The sequence below is a fragment of the Cucumis sativus genome, chromosome 1 (genome assembly GCF_000004075.3).
Source record: "Cucumis sativus cultivar 9930 chromosome 1, Cucumber_9930_V3, whole genome shotgun sequence".
Lineage (NCBI taxonomy): Eukaryota > Viridiplantae > Streptophyta > Magnoliopsida > Cucurbitales > Cucurbitaceae > Cucumis > Cucumis sativus.
The window spans coordinates 22845043-22863409 of NC_026655.2; the positions used below are offsets into that span (position 1 = coordinate 22845043).

Sequence of the window (18367 nt, forward strand, 5' to 3'; positions counted from 1 at the left end):
GATTTTATTAATTTAAATACATTATGTCAATAGATATTTCAAATCTACTCATTAATTAACCATTAATCAATTAGTTAATAATTAAGTAAGATTTCATTTAAATTTTATTTAATGAATATCTTTTCTAATATTAATTTAATCAAATCAAAATTAATTAAATAATATTAAACTAAACTATTAATTAGTTCTCCATGTAACTAATAACTAAAGTAGATATCTTATACTTAACTCAAGTTAATTTGAATCATATTCAAATATAAGTTTCTCTCGTACCCAATAATTTTAATATGAATCAAATTCACATTAAATTAATATGTGAACCACATTTAAATATTTTATCTCTCATAATTAATTTTAAATCATATCTAAAATTAAATTTATATAATAAAGTTTGAGAAACTGATGTAAATTTGAACATTTTAAATTATAATCAATATAAATAAATCTCATTATCTTTTACGAGCTAGGAATATGACCTAATGTATTTACAGATCAGAAGCTACAACGATCTGAGATTAATTGGTTAAACTCATTAACCACATTAATCAATATTCGTTAATCGTGTGTACACTCCACTAAAGACTCACAACTAAACTCTTCTCACTGTAGATATAATTTTGTGCCATGTATATAGACCAATAATAGTAAGTTAGTCCTTCACGAGTGCTTATAACACCAGTTGGGTCAATTTACCGTTTTACCATTGGGTTACCTCTAATCCTTAAATACTAGTGCTCCTCTAATGAAGAACGTGTTTATGGTTTTACCAATAAACAACAACCCCTTTCATGTCATAGAGAGGGTAATAGTCATTTGTTCAAGTCCTAGAGACATCATTTAAGGGAACACTCATTTACTTACCCTAAAATATGGAAAGAGTGAATTTCATCTTGTGTAATTATGTTTCCAGCTTCCCACTCGGTCTTGTCCCCAAATTGATAAGCTTACTGACTTGGTGATCTGACCACTCTCACTTATACAAATCAAAAGACAATCCATCACGAACAGAAGTTCATAATACACTCAGGATTAAGATTAAGTTACCTACGTAGTCCTAGTAAAATAGAAACCTAACTAGTTAATGAAGTTATATCTAATGGTTACTATTTCACGGTCCGGTCTTATGCAGACTCATGCATATGATACCTTCACTCGCATGTCAACTACACGAACACGTTGGATCATTGTGCTTATATCAAATACAAAGTAAGACGTATCCATAGTGTTATCAGGATAAGGTACCCAATCTTATCTCTATACTACAGACATTTTAAGCTAATCTCGAACATTGCTCTCTGTATTTCTTTACATACTATTCAAGACTCATTAAACAACTTGGAATGTTATTTTATTAGATTTGGGTTATTAAGACAAAACTAATAATATAATCTATAACAATTATTATAGTAATAACACTTTATTAACAACGGTCAGTGAATTATATTTACAATCTACGAGTTTTAAGACATAAATTTCAACAGGTGCAGCTCCGCCTCTGCCTCTCAAAGAAGACGACGATAGTATAATGCCACATCTACCTTTCAAAGAAGACGACTACGGTACAACTCTGCCTTTGCCCCTCTAAGAAGACGACGATGGTGCAGCTTCACCTCTGCCTCTTTAAGAATACGACAATGGTGCAACTCTACCTGCACCTCTCTAAGATGAAAATGGTGCAGTTCTATCCTTTCAAAATGATGGCGAAGTAGAGCAAGGATGCTCTAACGTTTCTACTAGGAAAGTAGATTTGATGGTAAATGCCAGATCGTCCCCTTGTAGAAGTTTAATCGTTGACAGCGAAGCAGTACGAAGATTGTCCGTCATTCCTACTAGGGAGGTGGATCTGACGGTAAAAGCTTAATCATCCCCTGGTAGAAGTTTGGATCTGACAGCAAAGCAGAACACAAATGCCTAATCGTTCCAACTAGGAAGGTGAATCTAACGACAAAAACCTGATCCTCCCATAGTAGAAGTTGGATCGCTGACGACGAAGCAGAACAAATATTGTATGATCGTTCCTACTAGGGGACTTGATTTGACGACAATTGCCCGATCATCCCCTAGTAGAAGTTGGATCTCTGACGGCAAAGCAAAACGCAAATGCTCGATCGTTTCTAGTAGGTAGGTGGATCTAACTGCAAAAGCCCAATTGCTCTCTCATAGAAGTTGGATCGTTGAAGACAAAACAGAACTAAGATGCCCGATTGTTTCTATTAGGGAGGAAGATCTGAAATCAAATGTCCAATCATCTTTAGTAGAAGTTGGATCGCTGACGGTAAAGTAGATCCGAGATGTCTGATCGTTCCTACAAGAGAGGTGGATCTGACATCAAATTTCTAATCGTCTCTTAGTAGAAGTTGGATCACTGACGGTGAAGTAGAATCGAGTTTCCCAATCGTTTCTAGTAGGGAGGTGGATCTGACGACAAATGCCCGATCGTCTCCTAATAGAAGTTGGATCACTGACAGTAAATTAGAACTGAGTTGCCCGATCGTTCTTATTAGGAAGATGGATCTGACGACAAATGTCTGGTCGTTTCCTAGTAGAAGTTGGATCACTAACGACAAAGCAGAACTAAAATACCCAATTGTTCCTACTAGGGAGGTGGATTTGACAACAAATGTCTGATCATCCCCTAATAGAAGTTAGATCACTGATTGCGAAGAATGATCGAGATGCCCGATCATTCCTACTAGGGAGGTGAATTTGACGACAAATATCTGATCGTCCCCTAATAGAAGTTGGATCACTGACAACATAGTCACGCCTACAAACAATTGCAAAAGAAGAAGTAGAAGTTCTTACCTTTAGGTCTTAAAAAAAGGAAGAAAAACATAAACAAAAAAAAAAAGGAAAAAAAAAAAGAGAGATGATAAGTTTTTCATACCTTTCTTTGGCTTGATGAGGAATAAATGATGAAGGTGTGAGTCTATTTATAAGGCCAACAAATCTAATCGAGGATTAGGAATGATATTTTATCTTTTTTAATAATAAAGAAAATACAATCCAATTATCTTACCTTTTTTGAATTATATTCAATATTTAAGATAGAAAAGATAATCTAATTATCTTGTCTTATTTTAATTTTTTTTTTTTTGATAAATCTCAATTTTTTTAGATAATCGAGATATTTAAATATTATCCCAATTCTAAAAATAAATTTTAGATTCAAAACCCAAGTCAAATTATCTTGCAATATGACCTATTTATCTCAAATTTAAATAGGAGCCATAAATTCAACTTTATCCCAAGATCTGTCTTTTATTTATCTCAAATTAAAATTGGTTATTATAAATTCTTGTGTATCCTCGAGACAAATTAGGGTGTGGTAGAAATCTCATACTTATTTCAAATTACAATTTGGTTATGTTCCAGATTTTATAAGAAAATATCAATTTTAAATTTTTATTCTCAAATCAAATTAAATTGCGAATAAAACCTTGAACTTTTCTCAAATTAATTAAGGTTAAAGGTTTGGCTATATTTCAACCCTTATTTCAAATTTAAATCAAACTCATGTACTAAATTCATAGTTTGATTAATTTGACATGTTGAATTGAATAAAAAAAAAAAAAAAAAAAAAACTCTTATTTTGACTTCAAATTTATCTTTTTTTTAGATTCATTCACTCATATACGTGCATAAATCTTGAAAATGGGACATTTGAATTTTGAGACCAATCACAAATTGCCACATCATTTACTAAATTAATAATGAAAAATACAAATAATTAAATTTGAGACTAATTAAAAATTGACATGTGTCCAAATTAAAATTGAAAACATAAATTGGTCAATTCTAATGATGTCATGTGTTTTCATTATAACCGTTGGATTAATTTGTAAGAGTGGAAAATTTTTTACTCTAGAGGGTCTAGAGAAAATCATCCGAACAACTAGATGACCACCCTCAAAGATTGAAACTCCTTGAAGATACAAACTTTCTTCCAAGACTCTAACTTCAAGAACATCACATTGCTATGCTTTCTCAAATTAAGTGTACGTATCCAATCAAGAGAGAATTCTCTTAAGAGCTAGAAGACTCTCTATCTCCTGAAGCCAACCATCTCCTCAAACTTCAAGAACATCACGTGTTCCGTTTCCTCCAAATCAAGCATAGACATTCAACATAGAGAGGATCAAATTCTAGAGATCGAACGACATTGCATCAAATCAACACAAATACAACATCAACACAAGTTCAACTTCACGAATCAAATTTCTCCCAAAATCTTGTGTGAATATTCTATATGTTCCTTGTTCATACCAACTTACTGATTGCTTAACCAAATCGCTAACTCACTCGCAATTTTAAGATTTATGCTTCAAATTCGGAGTAATAGAGACTTATCCTCTTGTTCGACTAGGGATGTTAGAGAAAAGAATGAAGGTGACATGGATGCCACATTGGTCAGTGCGACATTGGACACAATTCACCATGTCATCAAGAATTTCCAACTAACATCTAGAAAAGTTTAAATTGAAAATATTTGTTACATTGAAATCCTCCTTAACCTATAAAACTATGTCATGTGTCTTATCTCTATTTTTTTTTTTTAATGTAAATTAACTCTTCAATTTTTACATTATTTCTTTATAAAAGGGTGAAATTGTTTACGATATCATTATTTTCTTATTCTAGTATTTCATATTTATATTTTGACAGAGTATCAATAACAACGCTCAAATTAAGTGCAAGTTATTAGATTGATATAACTCATAAGAGATTGTTGCAGAAGGAATATAGTCTTCTAATGATCCAACTACTTGGTTCATCATGTTCCTATTGATCCACATGAAATTAGAGTATGGGTTAATGTAGCAAAGAAACCGAGCGCATATTTGTGGAGGCCAACATCATAAATGACATGTATTGAAGAAGCTTTGGAAAGTACAGTTGCATGGCCATCTGATAAAGTGACTTGGTAAATTATTTATTTCTAATATTTTTTGTCTAAATCTGTTAAAGATTTTCTATACGTGTTTACTTAATATCTACTATTATTAGTGTCTACATAATCATACATTGATATATATTTTTATAAATTTATGTAGGTGAATGAAATGGTGTCTTAACCAGAAGACTAAAGAACTAACAATGGCAGTTAGCTCATAGCTATAATATAATTGTGAACACTTATATTGAATTTTGTTTGTATTTTGAGGGTTAATTTGTGTTTTTGGTACATTTACTAAATACTTTATTTACCATCGTGTATCATTTTAGACTGCAACTTTAATTAGTAAATTATTAAATACTTTATTTTGTAATTTTAATACATTATGAATGTAAGTTATTAGAATTCATTGTGCTATGAAGTATGTATGTGTGTAGATTTAACTAAAGTTGAGTCCTTGAACTAAAATTTATCAAAAGCTAATTAGTTGTTGAAAAATTATTTTTGAGAAAAAAAATTACCTCCTTCGTAGCCATAAGTTAAGGTTATAGTAAGATTTATATAGTCAAAAACGAAATGCTATCAAAAGGTTATTATAATAATTGAAAACGATTAAATAACATTATTAGAGCTTAATATTAGAGCTGTGAGTACTATAATATAGCTTAATATTGCAACTGCAAATACTATATTATAGCTTAATATTACAGCTATAAATACTATATTATAGCATCGATAAAATGTTATTATATGTCAAAGATTACACTTTATTTAAGTTATACAAACTTATTATACCTCTAATGAAAAATGCTATCAAATGTTTTTATAGCAGCATATATAAGCTATATCTTTATACTCTACGATAGCACTTGTTATAGTTTCGAAAAAACGCTATAAAAAGTTCCAGTCTTTTATTAACATGGGTTGTCACGATTTTCGAAAAAGGCTATAAGAAAAAGGCTATAAAAAGTCTATTATAGCCTTTTTCGTTAGCTATTGTATGTGTTATTTCTTGTAGTGTTTCCAAATTCAGAAATCGAAAATTATTCTAAAATCCTAATTCTCCGGTGGTCGGCGATCCCAAAACAAGAAGATGACCCACTTCGCACTTGTTTATGGAGCTTGCCATGGGGCTTGGTCATGGTACAAGCTCTCCACCTTTCTTTAATCGAAGGGCCACAACGTCACTGCTGTCGACATGGCTACCTCCGACGTCAACCCCATACACTCTAAGACTATATCCTCAGCTTTTCAGTACTTTCACCCCTTGACAAAGTTCTTGACTAGTTTTCCTCCGACAAGAGGGTGGTCCTCGTTGGCCACAGCTTAAACAGCCTCAGAGTTGCTACTGCTATGGAGGATTTTCCATAAAAGATCTTGGGTGTCTTTGTCACCGCCACCATGCCTGGTCCCAATCTTAAAATTTCTGCTATTGGGATAGAGGTAAATTTAACAAGCTACTACGTGCATATATCGTTGCTTGCATCTATCTTTTAAATTGTATTTTGTGTGTGTTTGACCTGCAACAAGAGGAGTATTCTTAAATTTGACACAAAGTCTAGATTACTTAGCTCCTCCTTGCTAACCACTTTTGTTTTGATTTCTGAAACTGTAGTTTATTTCTTTTTCTTTTCCTGCAACGATATACAATTTTTTTAGTTATAATGGCTTAATTCTTTGTCAATTATAAAAACTAAGAAAAAAATTTAAAAGCTACCTTTTGCTTTTAGTTTTTAAAATTTAACTTCATTTTTTCAACCATGGATAAAAATAGATAATTGGAGACTGAAGAATTGTGTGGCTAAATTTAAAAAAGAAAAAAAAACCATAATGGCTTTCAAACATGGATCTTAAGAATTAAAGATTAATATACAATGGAGTTCTGATCTATAACAAACAAATAAATAAATAAATAAATAAATATATATATATATATATATATATATATATATATATTATTTTGAATTAAGATCATGTATATGGCAGAGTTTAGGGTATTTTGTCAAATAAATTTTTTTTTTTATGGAGTAATATTTTTATACCAACATTTTCTAATAACTAGGAATCTTGGTATAGGGTTGTTTCCTTTTTAGATGGAAAAGGAGATCTGCATAACAGATTGTAGGAGAAGTTATATATATGTGACTATTGATGAATATATCTTGATGAAGAAAACAATTAACAATTAGCATATTTGAACGTACTCGTCGAGGGAAGCCAATCAAGATGAACATTTAATGAGCATATTATATTGAGCTTAATATCGAAGGCTTCTTGTTGTGCAAGTGTTCTTGAGAAGATAAGAAATATAATTGAATTGAGGGATCAATTCACAAAGTCAGGGAAAGCCTGGACGCAATCTTAGAAGAGATTATGATTATCTTCGGGGGGAACCTGAGTTTATTTCTAGTTATGATGATAACTTGTTGATGTAACAGTTGTAAGAAGTTGCAAGTAATAAATCTCAATAATATTTCTTAGTTACGCAGTATTTGCCGAACTAGATTACCAAAGTACACCGTGTTATCTGTCTTCTGTGTACTCTAGTTATTCCTATAGTTAAAAGCTTGTGATATAGCTAAAGGTCATTTAATTACTTTTGTTATGTTAGCTATTTCTAAAGTTAATCACTTTAGTTATAATTATTATTTATCATCTCACTTGTTTTTTCAATCAGAATGATAGTTAGAGGTAGTTGTTGATTCATTGAAATTTACGGAAGTTCAAGACTAGTAGAATTAAAAGATATTTTTTTATAAATTAGTAAAAGAAAACCTAATAGGATAAAGATTCATGCAAATTTTTCAAACCACTAATGTTACCAATAAGCAAAATCTTGATACGTAATTGTTAACATTATTTTTTTCTTTGATGCAATTATAATTATTCACAAAGTGAAGAGTGGAAAGCAAAAACCTCCGCCATTGGACAGCCATTGCATGTGTGTTCGAAAATGGAGAGGATAAGCCTTCTAACGTCATACATTGGTCCATTGAAGTTAGCCAAACATCTCTACTCACTCTCACCACCCGACGCACATTCCATTATATATATGAATATATCAAACTAACTATTAACTGGTAAAACCGTGTTTTACCACAATGATTATTTTGTATATAACAAAAGTAATCTTAATAATTCTATAAGATTTGACCTTGGCGACCATGTTGGTGATTGAGAACAATCCACCTGATATTAACTGTTGAGATTAGAGGATCAGATCATATGGTTATGGTGTCTAAGCCTCTTGAACTTGCCGATGCACTCCAGCATATTGTTCAACAACTCTCTCCTACTTGGCTTTTTTTCTTGACTACTTTACTATTCGACTTTTCATTGTCTATCCAGTCAGATATAAGGTGCATTTAAAGAGTAGAATATGGGATGCATTCCATATTTATTGGTTTTTCCCTATATATTTACCTTTCATTCGTGACGTTTTGAATTTTTTGTTTCCATGGATGGTCTATTTCCAAGGCATCCTTTATAATTAATGACTTGTTTCTAACATATTCTACTTATATCATAGTGGATTTAAAAAATAAGGTTATTTTCCAAGAACAATTTGCAAAAAACAGGATGTTTGAAAATATTTGCAAAACTAGGATCTATTTTTTGCTTATTGTATTCAGTTTTCTCCTACAAACATAAATGTTACGCACGGAACATTTTGGGGAGATTTGGATGATCTTGCGAGGGATGAGATCAATATTCCTAGTTGGCATCAGTGAGTTGACGCTACATTGAATTGTTTCTTTAAAATCTCTCCATATAACCCTTTCAATTTTCTCTCAATCTCTCAAAATTTTCTCAAATATCTCTCTACAAATCAATCTTAAATTTCTCAACGTGACATCTATTAAAATCGACATAAGCATAAGGTTAAAATTCATTTGGTTGTGATAGACAAGTCATTAATCAAGAACTATATTGAATGGGTGATCCAATAAAAAAGTTCTACTGTTTTTCCTTTATTTACCCATTTTCTACACTTTGAGGCTTGGTTAAACTTTAGATTTCATACTTTGAAATGTTAACCTTTAGTAGCTATTGTATCAATCAACCTAAAAGTAAGGGTTTTTTTTTTAATAAGTGGAATGAATTTGAAATAAAATTGAAAAAAAATGGATAGTTTTAAAACTATTTAGGAGAAAGTGTTGTTTTTGTTGGCCGTATTAGAGTGCGTCTCTAATAAGACCAAAAAAAACAATCCATTTCCTTGCATAGTTTTAAAGCTGCACATTTTTCCAATTTTATTCAAAAAACACTCCACTTATCCTAAAAGGAAAAAAAAGAACCCTAAAACTGAAAACTATTTTTTCATCTCTATCAAGCTTTCTCTCGCCTCCCTTCCCTCCTTTTTAAACCTTCTCTCTTCACCTCTTTCCTTTAAACTTCTCTCACACCTTTTTGTCGTCTCTCCCCATTTGAACTCATAATAATGGATTTCTCTATGAAGCTACAGAAATGGCACCCATCCAATAAATGACAACAAACTCCTCTCAATCATGTTATATAGCTGTTCTGTTGGCTTAAAATGAGCTAAATCCTAGTTTCATCCTCTATGTGTGATGTAAACTCGAGAATTTTCCTTGATTATTTGTTATTGTCATGTACGGTAGAAAATTGAGTTTAAGTTGTTTAATGGTCGAAGAAAATCACAGTTGAAGTTGTTTTATTAATTTTGGATTTTTTAATTGAAAAAATAAATAAAAGAAAGGAAAATGAAAGTGAAAATAAAATATATTATATTTTTAAGAGCATTTTTAAAAATAATAAAATAAATTAAAATATTTAAAAATTATAGAAAAATATTGAATTCTATTAATAATAGAAACTAATAAACTTCTATTATTGTCTATGAATGTCACTAATACTAATAGAATTATATTTATATTGGTGTCTATCAATATTTATTATCGATAAAATCTGAAAATATATTTTGTCAAATTTGCTATTTTTATCCGTTCTTTTATTTTATGTATATATATTTTAAAAGGAGAATTAAGGAGGAAGAGAAAGAAGTTTTCAGTACATTTTTTGTAAAGACTTCTCTATGGCCCAAGCCATTTCTTCATCGTTTCTACCAAAGTTTCAAACTAACCTCAAGGGGAAACTTAAGGAAGAAGAAGAAAGAAATGGCTGTAATTTTGAGGTTGAAGAAGATGAATACAGCTTGAAGAAAGCTTTAAGAAGAGGCGGCTATGGTTGAAGCTTAGGGTAATTTGCACATCTCTGGTTTTTAATTTGTTTTTTAAGTTTTACACAAGAAATTAAAAGGTGACGTTTGTTTTGTTTGAAAATTTACTCCTTTTATAGTAATTTTCGTGAACGAAGCATGAGAAAATGCTGGTGTGAATATAATCATTTTTAAGAGGGAACGATGTCACATATTTTTAGTCGAATTCGTGAACTTACTGGTACTTTGAGTATCCTGTAGTGTACAAATTGAGTTAGAATCTCTATTCTGTATGGTTAGAAAGATTATTAAATTTCATATAACTTTTGGGAAGAACTCATGAGCCAAATAGAAGACGCAAATTTGGATTACTTGTGTATCGATCAAATACCGTACCAATCCATTGAGAATCTGGTTTGGATTCCTTCAAGTAAGTTGTAGAGAGTTCCAAAGTGAAGATTTTAATATAAAGTACATTAATTTTGGTCAAAGTATTGAGGAAGTTAGGAGTATTTGAAGCTAGGCTATTGAATCCGGAAAATTATGTAAAAACTATGAAATGTTCTTTTATTTCTAAACTTTAGAATGAATGAGTGTTATCTTTTCTGTGTCATCTTAAACTTAGTATAAAAAGACAAGACTATATAAGGTTTTGATGCTCGATTTTAGTTTATTTGGCAGGCTAAGAAGAAATAGGCCCAATCTACAAATCAGGAAACTAACCCAAGAAGATGAGTGACAAAAGAACAGACTTTGAAAGTAATTTCTAAACAGTTATTTATGATGAAATGTTTTCTATACTTGAATCTGAGTTTATGAATAGTACATATGACTTTTATGTCTCAAGCCTAGGTTTTATAATGAAATTTATATATGAGCATGTTATTGTTGACTTTCTAAAAAGTTGTTGAAATTACAATATCATTTTAAGCAGGTATTGTTTATGGATTTTCAATTTTCCATGAACAAGTTGAGTAAGCTTGAGTTTTACGAAAGATAAAGATAAACAGATATGTTTTAATCTTTTCACATGACTTTCTGAGATTTCTATTAACTACATGATTGAGATGTTGAGCCCGAGGCTGTGTATGGTATCGTGTGCACACAAGTTAGGTTTCGTTGTTGACATTGAGTGTTAGACAACGATGTTGTCGTGAGTGTTGGATGAGTCCCACTATGATAAAGATGATGAGAGTGCTAGGCGGGCTCCATTGTATCGTATAGAGCTAGTAAACGTTTATTGTACTAGGTGTGCTCTACAAAATGAGATTTGTCATATTAATTAAAATGTTTAATATACTTGACGTGCCTTGCTAGATTTCAATGGCATACTTGTTGAGTATTTGAGAAATGTGTTATTATTACACATTTAGATTTAACACTTTGATTAAACAAATTTATATGTTTAAGCAGGTTTATCATGTGGTATGATTTCTAGATTTTTAGTTTTAAATTTAGTTACTCAATGGGCATTGTAGCTCACCCTTTCAACACGTTTTTCCAATTTCGAGGTAGAGGTCGAGCTCTCAGTGCCTGATAGGCTACCAAAAGCTCCCATATCGATTACTAGTACGTAGGTGGAGTTGTACATCGAGTCTGTTTTGTTATGTTGTGTATGCGTCTTTGTAAGATTTAGATAATTTACAGTCGTGTAAGCTCTAGGAGTTGTGGTTGGTATAAACCCTAGTGGGATATGTTTTTTGGTTATGATGTCTCTATCATGTTTATTTTCCAAAAGTGAGTTATTTCATGGTTGCACTTCATGTATGCCTATAAGTTATTTAGATTTTGTTGTGTTGTGGTGCATGTAAAGTATTTTATATATAAGATTAGCATGTTTATCAAGTTCAAGGCTTCAACAGAGTCGACAGGTATCGTTAGAAGAGAATGATGTTAGTCTCTTTCACGTCTGTCTTCTGGGCTAAGCTAGGCAAGTAGTTTGGAAGGGGGTGTGACGTGTGATCTTTGTGTATAACCTAAGCCACCGGTGATACGAATCCAAATTTAATTAGAAAGGGGAAGAATATTCTTCTCATTTTTACTTAAAATTTCACCATTAATGTTTAAATTCGAGTTTGAAGCTCTTAGAGTTCAATTGATGACGTCTTAACTTTTTTTTAAAATAATTTATGAGTGATGCTGCATAAGATGGAAAATTGTGGTTGAAATTTTGAATCTCCAAATTTACATAAATTTTGAATTAGACTTTTTTAATGTTTAAATTTGAAACTTTTACATAAACTTTTTCTCAATATTAATGGGAATTAGATATACGAGCATACATTGCCAAATACAAAACAACCTCACATACAAATAATAGCTAAACAATGCTTTTAAATTAAAATTAAATTATCGAGAAAAATAAAACTTACATCCTTTGTCGTATCTCTACAAATCACCAAATTTGGAGTCACAAACACAACTACTTGAAGATCTTTCTATTCTTTCAAACGGAGGATTTTAGATGTTTTGTGGGAACCAATTTAGATGTTTTTAGATCTTCCTACTCTCTTAGACTAGGGGTGTAAGAATAACTCGACAACCCGAACTACCCATAACCCATATTATATAAGTTGGGTTGGGTTAAAAAATTTAGTTTTCTTCAAGATGAGTTAGATCTCGGATTGTGGTTGAAAAATTCGATTAAATCCAACACAACCTGATTTAATAATATTTATGGATAATGTTTGAAATGTTGAACTCTTACTCATGTTTGAAACTTTGAATTTATGGATGTTTGAATTTTTGGATTTGTGTATTTATCAATATGAGATACAACCACTCATAAACCTCACATTATTAATTTTTATATTTAAATATTAATTTTGAATTGTTATATTACAATATATTAAATTTAACTTTATTCTACCCAAATTCTACTTTTGGTGTAGTGGCTCTACTTAGGTACTATCTTTTGGCTGTGAGTTTAAATAAAATTTATGGATCCCCTCTTGAACTCAATAAGTAACTTATATTTTGGAGGGTAAGAGACCCGAAATTTAAATGTTCACTCCAAGTGTAAAGAAAAAGAAAGAGAGTTATTTCATTCTTACTATATTATCTACAGAATGGAAAGATGTTGACCACACCAAAATGAAAAATTACTCTGCTTTGCTACCCGATTTGCATTCACTGGTACTTGTGCTTCTCATCCTCTTAGCTTCTCCCGTGGTCGGCGATCCCACAAAAAAGAAGACCCACTTTGTGCTTGTTCATGGATCTTTCCATGGGGCTTGGTCATGGTACAAGCTCTCCACCATTCTCCAATCGTGGGGACACAACGTCACCGCCCTCGACATGGCTGCCTCCAGGCGTCGACCCCATACAGCCTAAGACTATATCCTCAGCCTTTCAGTACTTTCACCCCTTGATGGAGTTCTTGGCTGGTTTGTCCTCCGACGAGAGGGTGGTCCTCATTGGCCACAGCTTCGGCGGCAATGGAGGATTTCCCAGAGAAGATCTCTGTTGGTGTCTTTGTCACCGCCACCATGCCTGGTCCCAATCTTAGTCTTTCTGCTATTCTGATAGAGGTGAATTTAACGAGCTACTACGTGCATATATCGTTGCTTGCATTTATCTTTTAAATTGTTTTTGTGTGTGTTTGATTCACAACCTGCAACCACAGCAGTATTCTTAACTCACAAAGTCTATATTACTTAGCTCCTGATCTTTGCTAACCATTTTTGTTTTGATTTTTGAAACTTTATTCTATTGCTTCTTCTTTTCCTGCAATGATCTATTAATTTTCTAAGTATAATGTTGAATTCTTGATCCATTCTAAAAGCAAAGAAATTTTTTAAAAGCTACTTTTCTTTTTGTTTTTTGTTTTCAAAATTTAACTTTTCAACCATGGATAAAAAGTAATAATATCTTAAGAAAGTTGAAGATTGAAGTAACGTGTGGCAAAATTTAAAAAAAAAAAAAGAACAAAAGGGATACCAAATAGGGCCTTATTAATATATGGTCCTATTGAACTTTTCAAACTAATGATTAATAGGCAAAGTAGTTCCAGTCTATAACATAAAAAGAACATGATTATTTGAATTGAGATTATGTATATGGCAGTGACCAGAACAACATATTGATCAGGGTACTTAATGATTTATTGACATTTATAAAAGGGCAAGAGTAGTACAATTAAAAGTTAATTCTTTATAAATTAGTAAAAAAGAACAATAATAGGGTAAAGATCATGCAAATTTTTCAAACCAATGTTGTATTACGAAGAAGCAATATCTTGGTAGTAATTGTTAACATTTTTTTCTCTTTATGCTATTATTATTCACAAAGTGAAGAATGAAAAGCAAAAACCTCCGCCATTGGATGGTCATTATGTGAACGAAAATGGAGATGACAAGCCTCCAACGTCAATCATAGTGGGTCCATTGACGTTAGCCAAATATCTCTACTCACTCTCACCACCCGAGGTACATTATATTATATACAAATATCAATTTAACTTTCAAGTGATTGTTTTGAATATAGTAATTTTAATAATTCTACAGGATTTGACACTGGCGACCATGTTGGTGAGGTCTTTTCCTCTATTTAAAATCAATGATCCTAAATTTAAGTTCACAGGAGAGAGATTTGGTACTGTGAAAAGGGCTTTTGTTGTTACAGAAGATGATTTAGCAGCTCCTAAGAAATTTCAAATGTGGATGGTTGAGAACAATCCACCTGATATTACTGTCGAGATTAGAGGGTCAGATCATATGGCTATGGTGTCTAAGCCTCTTGAACTTGCCGATGGACTCCAACGTATTGTTCAACAACTCTCTCCTACTTGACTTTTCTTCTTGACTACTTTACTATTGGACCTTTCATTGTCTATCTGGTCACATATGGTTCACTAAAAAGTACAATATGGGATGCATTATGCCACTGAATTGATTATTTTAGTTGATAGCTATTATGGTAAGCAGCTTATTTTTACATATGAGCCCAGATTGATAGCCATTATGAGCCCAGATTGATAGGCTACATATTTTTCCATTTGACTCAATTAAAAAAAAATACTATGACAAAACTTAAAATCTAATCCTAAATTATGAAATCGTTCAAAATAAACTGTCTTCACAAATTTAAGCTTGAGGATGACTTATTGAAATTTGGGGCACAAAAATTAGTCAAATATCTAAAATTTTGGGAGCAAACATATTTTGTTTTGACGAGAATGAGTGCACGATTTAGGGCTTTCGAAAATCAAACGTTTTGGGCTTTCAAGAGTATTTTGGTAAATTTGAGAATACCCTTTATTTTGAAATTTAAAAACAAAACCAAAAATCTCTGTGTCGAGTTGGGTCAAGATGGACTGAGAAATGATTTTGAAACAATTTTTAAAAATTTGAAAAGATTCTGAGTGTTGAGATCGGCTGAAATTGACTAAGAAAAACAAATTTACGAGTTTTTAAAAAGTGTACTACTTTTGAAATGTAAAATCAAAAGTATGCAACTTTGATCAATTTCTCGATCAGAAACCGTGAAAGGAAATTGAATATTGAAGAACAAAAAATTGAAAGAAAAAAATAAAATGATAATGAAAAGAGAGCTTTAAATTAGATTTGGAAGTTGTTGGAAATTATGTTTGCTTATTTAGTGAGCAATAAAAGAATACAATAAACTTTTACGAAATCCGGAATTATATCTCAACCATATTGCATAGGTTCTCACATTGTAGGCGTCGTTGTTAACAAAATCACCACAGCATAATTAGAATAAAAGCTTTATAGTCCAATTCAAAAACATATAGAAACAATTATACCTTAAGAAAACCCTATCCCTATCATTATTCATATAAAAGCTAAGCGGCTATTCATTTCAAAAATTCATTAACACAACCAATAACTACATATCCCATTTAAAATCTGCATCATACATTTATACATGACATTATATGATATCATCTCATATCATCCTGGAGATATCTAGAAATTAGTTAACAAATTATTATATATATTTTTTAGAATAATGAAAGAATAGATTCAAGTCTCTGCCTAAAGGTGATAAAGCTAAAAAATTGTGAACATTCGTCCTACAACTAATCCCTACAAGCAAGAACATGTGTGGTTCAAGTCACAATAAACAAAATGAAAAGAAACTTAATCAGACTCTGGATATCATCAAAATGAACTTCCAAAACCAAATTAACATGACGGTTAATCATATCAATCAACAATTTGCAATCTGAGAAGATATATAATAATACTACTTTTGTTATGTCTTATTATGAATCCAAAAATAAATATTTGCATGTCAATAAATATTTTTAGCTATATACCAAAAACTAATATGTTTCTTAATTTAGATATCCAACTAACTCATGATGTGTGATGACGTAGATCATAAACGATAATCAAAAACTAAGCCAACATTGTTAGATACAAAGGACTTTAGATATCTTCACACAATAATATTGTCCATTTTGGCATAAACCTTTATACAAAGTTTTGTGTTTGGTTTCTACCCAAAAGACCTCAAAGCATGGAAGATTCGTCTTTTACTTTACTATAAGCTGGTGATATTTTCTTTATCTAATCAATGTAGAGCTTTAGTTGCATTTTTTGTTTGGGGATAAGTGAATTGGTTAGCACATTACACATATATTCTCCACCAATGTGCCAGAAACTAAAATGTATTTGCTCCAAATATTTTGGTTGAAATAAAGAAATAAAATCAAAGTTCATTCGCTTTCAAGTACCAAACTCCTCCAAAGACTTAAACCCTAATCTGCAAAGCTGTTAGGACTTGGTTGTCCACTTTTTTTAATTTACAACTCTAAGCAACAATCAACACCTTCATTAAATCACATTAAAAAGAATAGTAAATCCTGAACCTCGATTGAGTTCGGACGGTGGCGATTTCCCAAATCATTTTCATCTTATCCTTGAATTATACATCCAAAAGCAAAGCTTTCATAAACTTAAAATCATATATCACTTTGTTCTTTTGTGGACCCTCAATTTACTTCATCTTCATTCTTCAATTATATCATAAATCAACCACCTCTCCTTGCCCATATGAATGATTGAGAGAGGATAATATTTTTCCTTTCATTTTATAATTTGAAATCATAAAACTTCTCTCCACTAGTCATTTTTAGATTAGGTTAAATTTAAATATAGTCTTCCCATTTAATTTATAAATATAACAAAATATCATCCATAGATATCAATAGGTGGACATTAATAACGATAATAAATAATAGATAGACATTGAGAATGAGAATTATTTGTTATTAAATTATGATGTTTAAATTATTTTGCAACTTCTACTATATAATTTAATAAATTATTGCTCCTTTATTATAAAAATCAATGTTTTCACCCGTATTATACTCAATGAAAGAATTATAGAACAAAATTTTGTTTTAATGCCATTTATTATAGATTCGAAACTGTGTGGATATAATTTAGTTTAGTACAACATAATAAAATAGGAACATTCAAATTTATGACAACATATGATCACTTAATTACTTAAATTACTATGCTTATCTAATTTGTCTTTAAAAGATAATAAGACTATCATAAAATTTTGAAAGGCATCGTATGGAATTTTAACATATAACCTATTATATATTATAAGTTAGTTGAGTTATATTTATTTTGACAAATTTATGATAAACTTACAACTTAAATTAAGGGAAGTGAACGTAATAGTATATTGAGTTATTTTCAAATAATAGAAAATTGAACCATAATATTTACAAAAATATCGCAGTTTATAATAGATGAAGATAAACCATTATAGTTATTTATTTATTTTGTACCATGATAGACATAATTAGTAATGTATCTAGATTTATCGCAATCTATTACGTATAAACCATATATTTTGTTATTTTTGTAAATATTTTCGTAATTAATTTTGTTGTTTAAAATAATACTTTTAGAATATTTTAAACATGAAATCCAAATGATGGAGTTCATATAAACTAATGTAAACTTGTATTAAAAGAAGTTAAAAAGGTAAAGATAAAACTCCATTGGGTACAAGATTGGAGAATGTTGATCAACATTTGATATTGTAAATTACATTTAAGTTTTATTCAATTATAAGATAAGAAAAATGACACAAAGCTAGTGATTTTATATATAGAAATGTTCGTAAAGTTACCTACATTTTATGAACCTCACTGATTTCAATCAGAGATATGTTCCACTTAAATTAGATATGATAATTGAAGATTTGAATCCAAACTAACAAACTTATAATTATTTATCATTTATGCTCTATAATTTATATTTTTATTATTATTATAACTATTCAACTTCTTTTCATTTTGTCGT

General features: G+C 30.8%; 1 long non-coding RNA gene and 1 pseudogene across 1 annotated transcript; both read left to right on the forward strand.

The window, feature by feature from the left end:
* Positions 1 to 13165: 13165 nt before the first annotated feature.
* LOC116401654 lies at positions 13166 to 13795 on the forward strand (annotated as a pseudogene).
* A 206-nt stretch (positions 13796 to 14001) lies between these two features.
* On the forward strand, positions 14002 to 14984 carry LOC101212124. Its single transcript, XR_004214123.1, has 2 exons — positions 14002 to 14503; positions 14582 to 14984. It is a non-coding gene; the product is annotated as an uncharacterized LOC101212124 (long non-coding RNA).
* The last annotated feature ends 3383 nt before the right edge of the window (positions 14985 to 18367 follow it).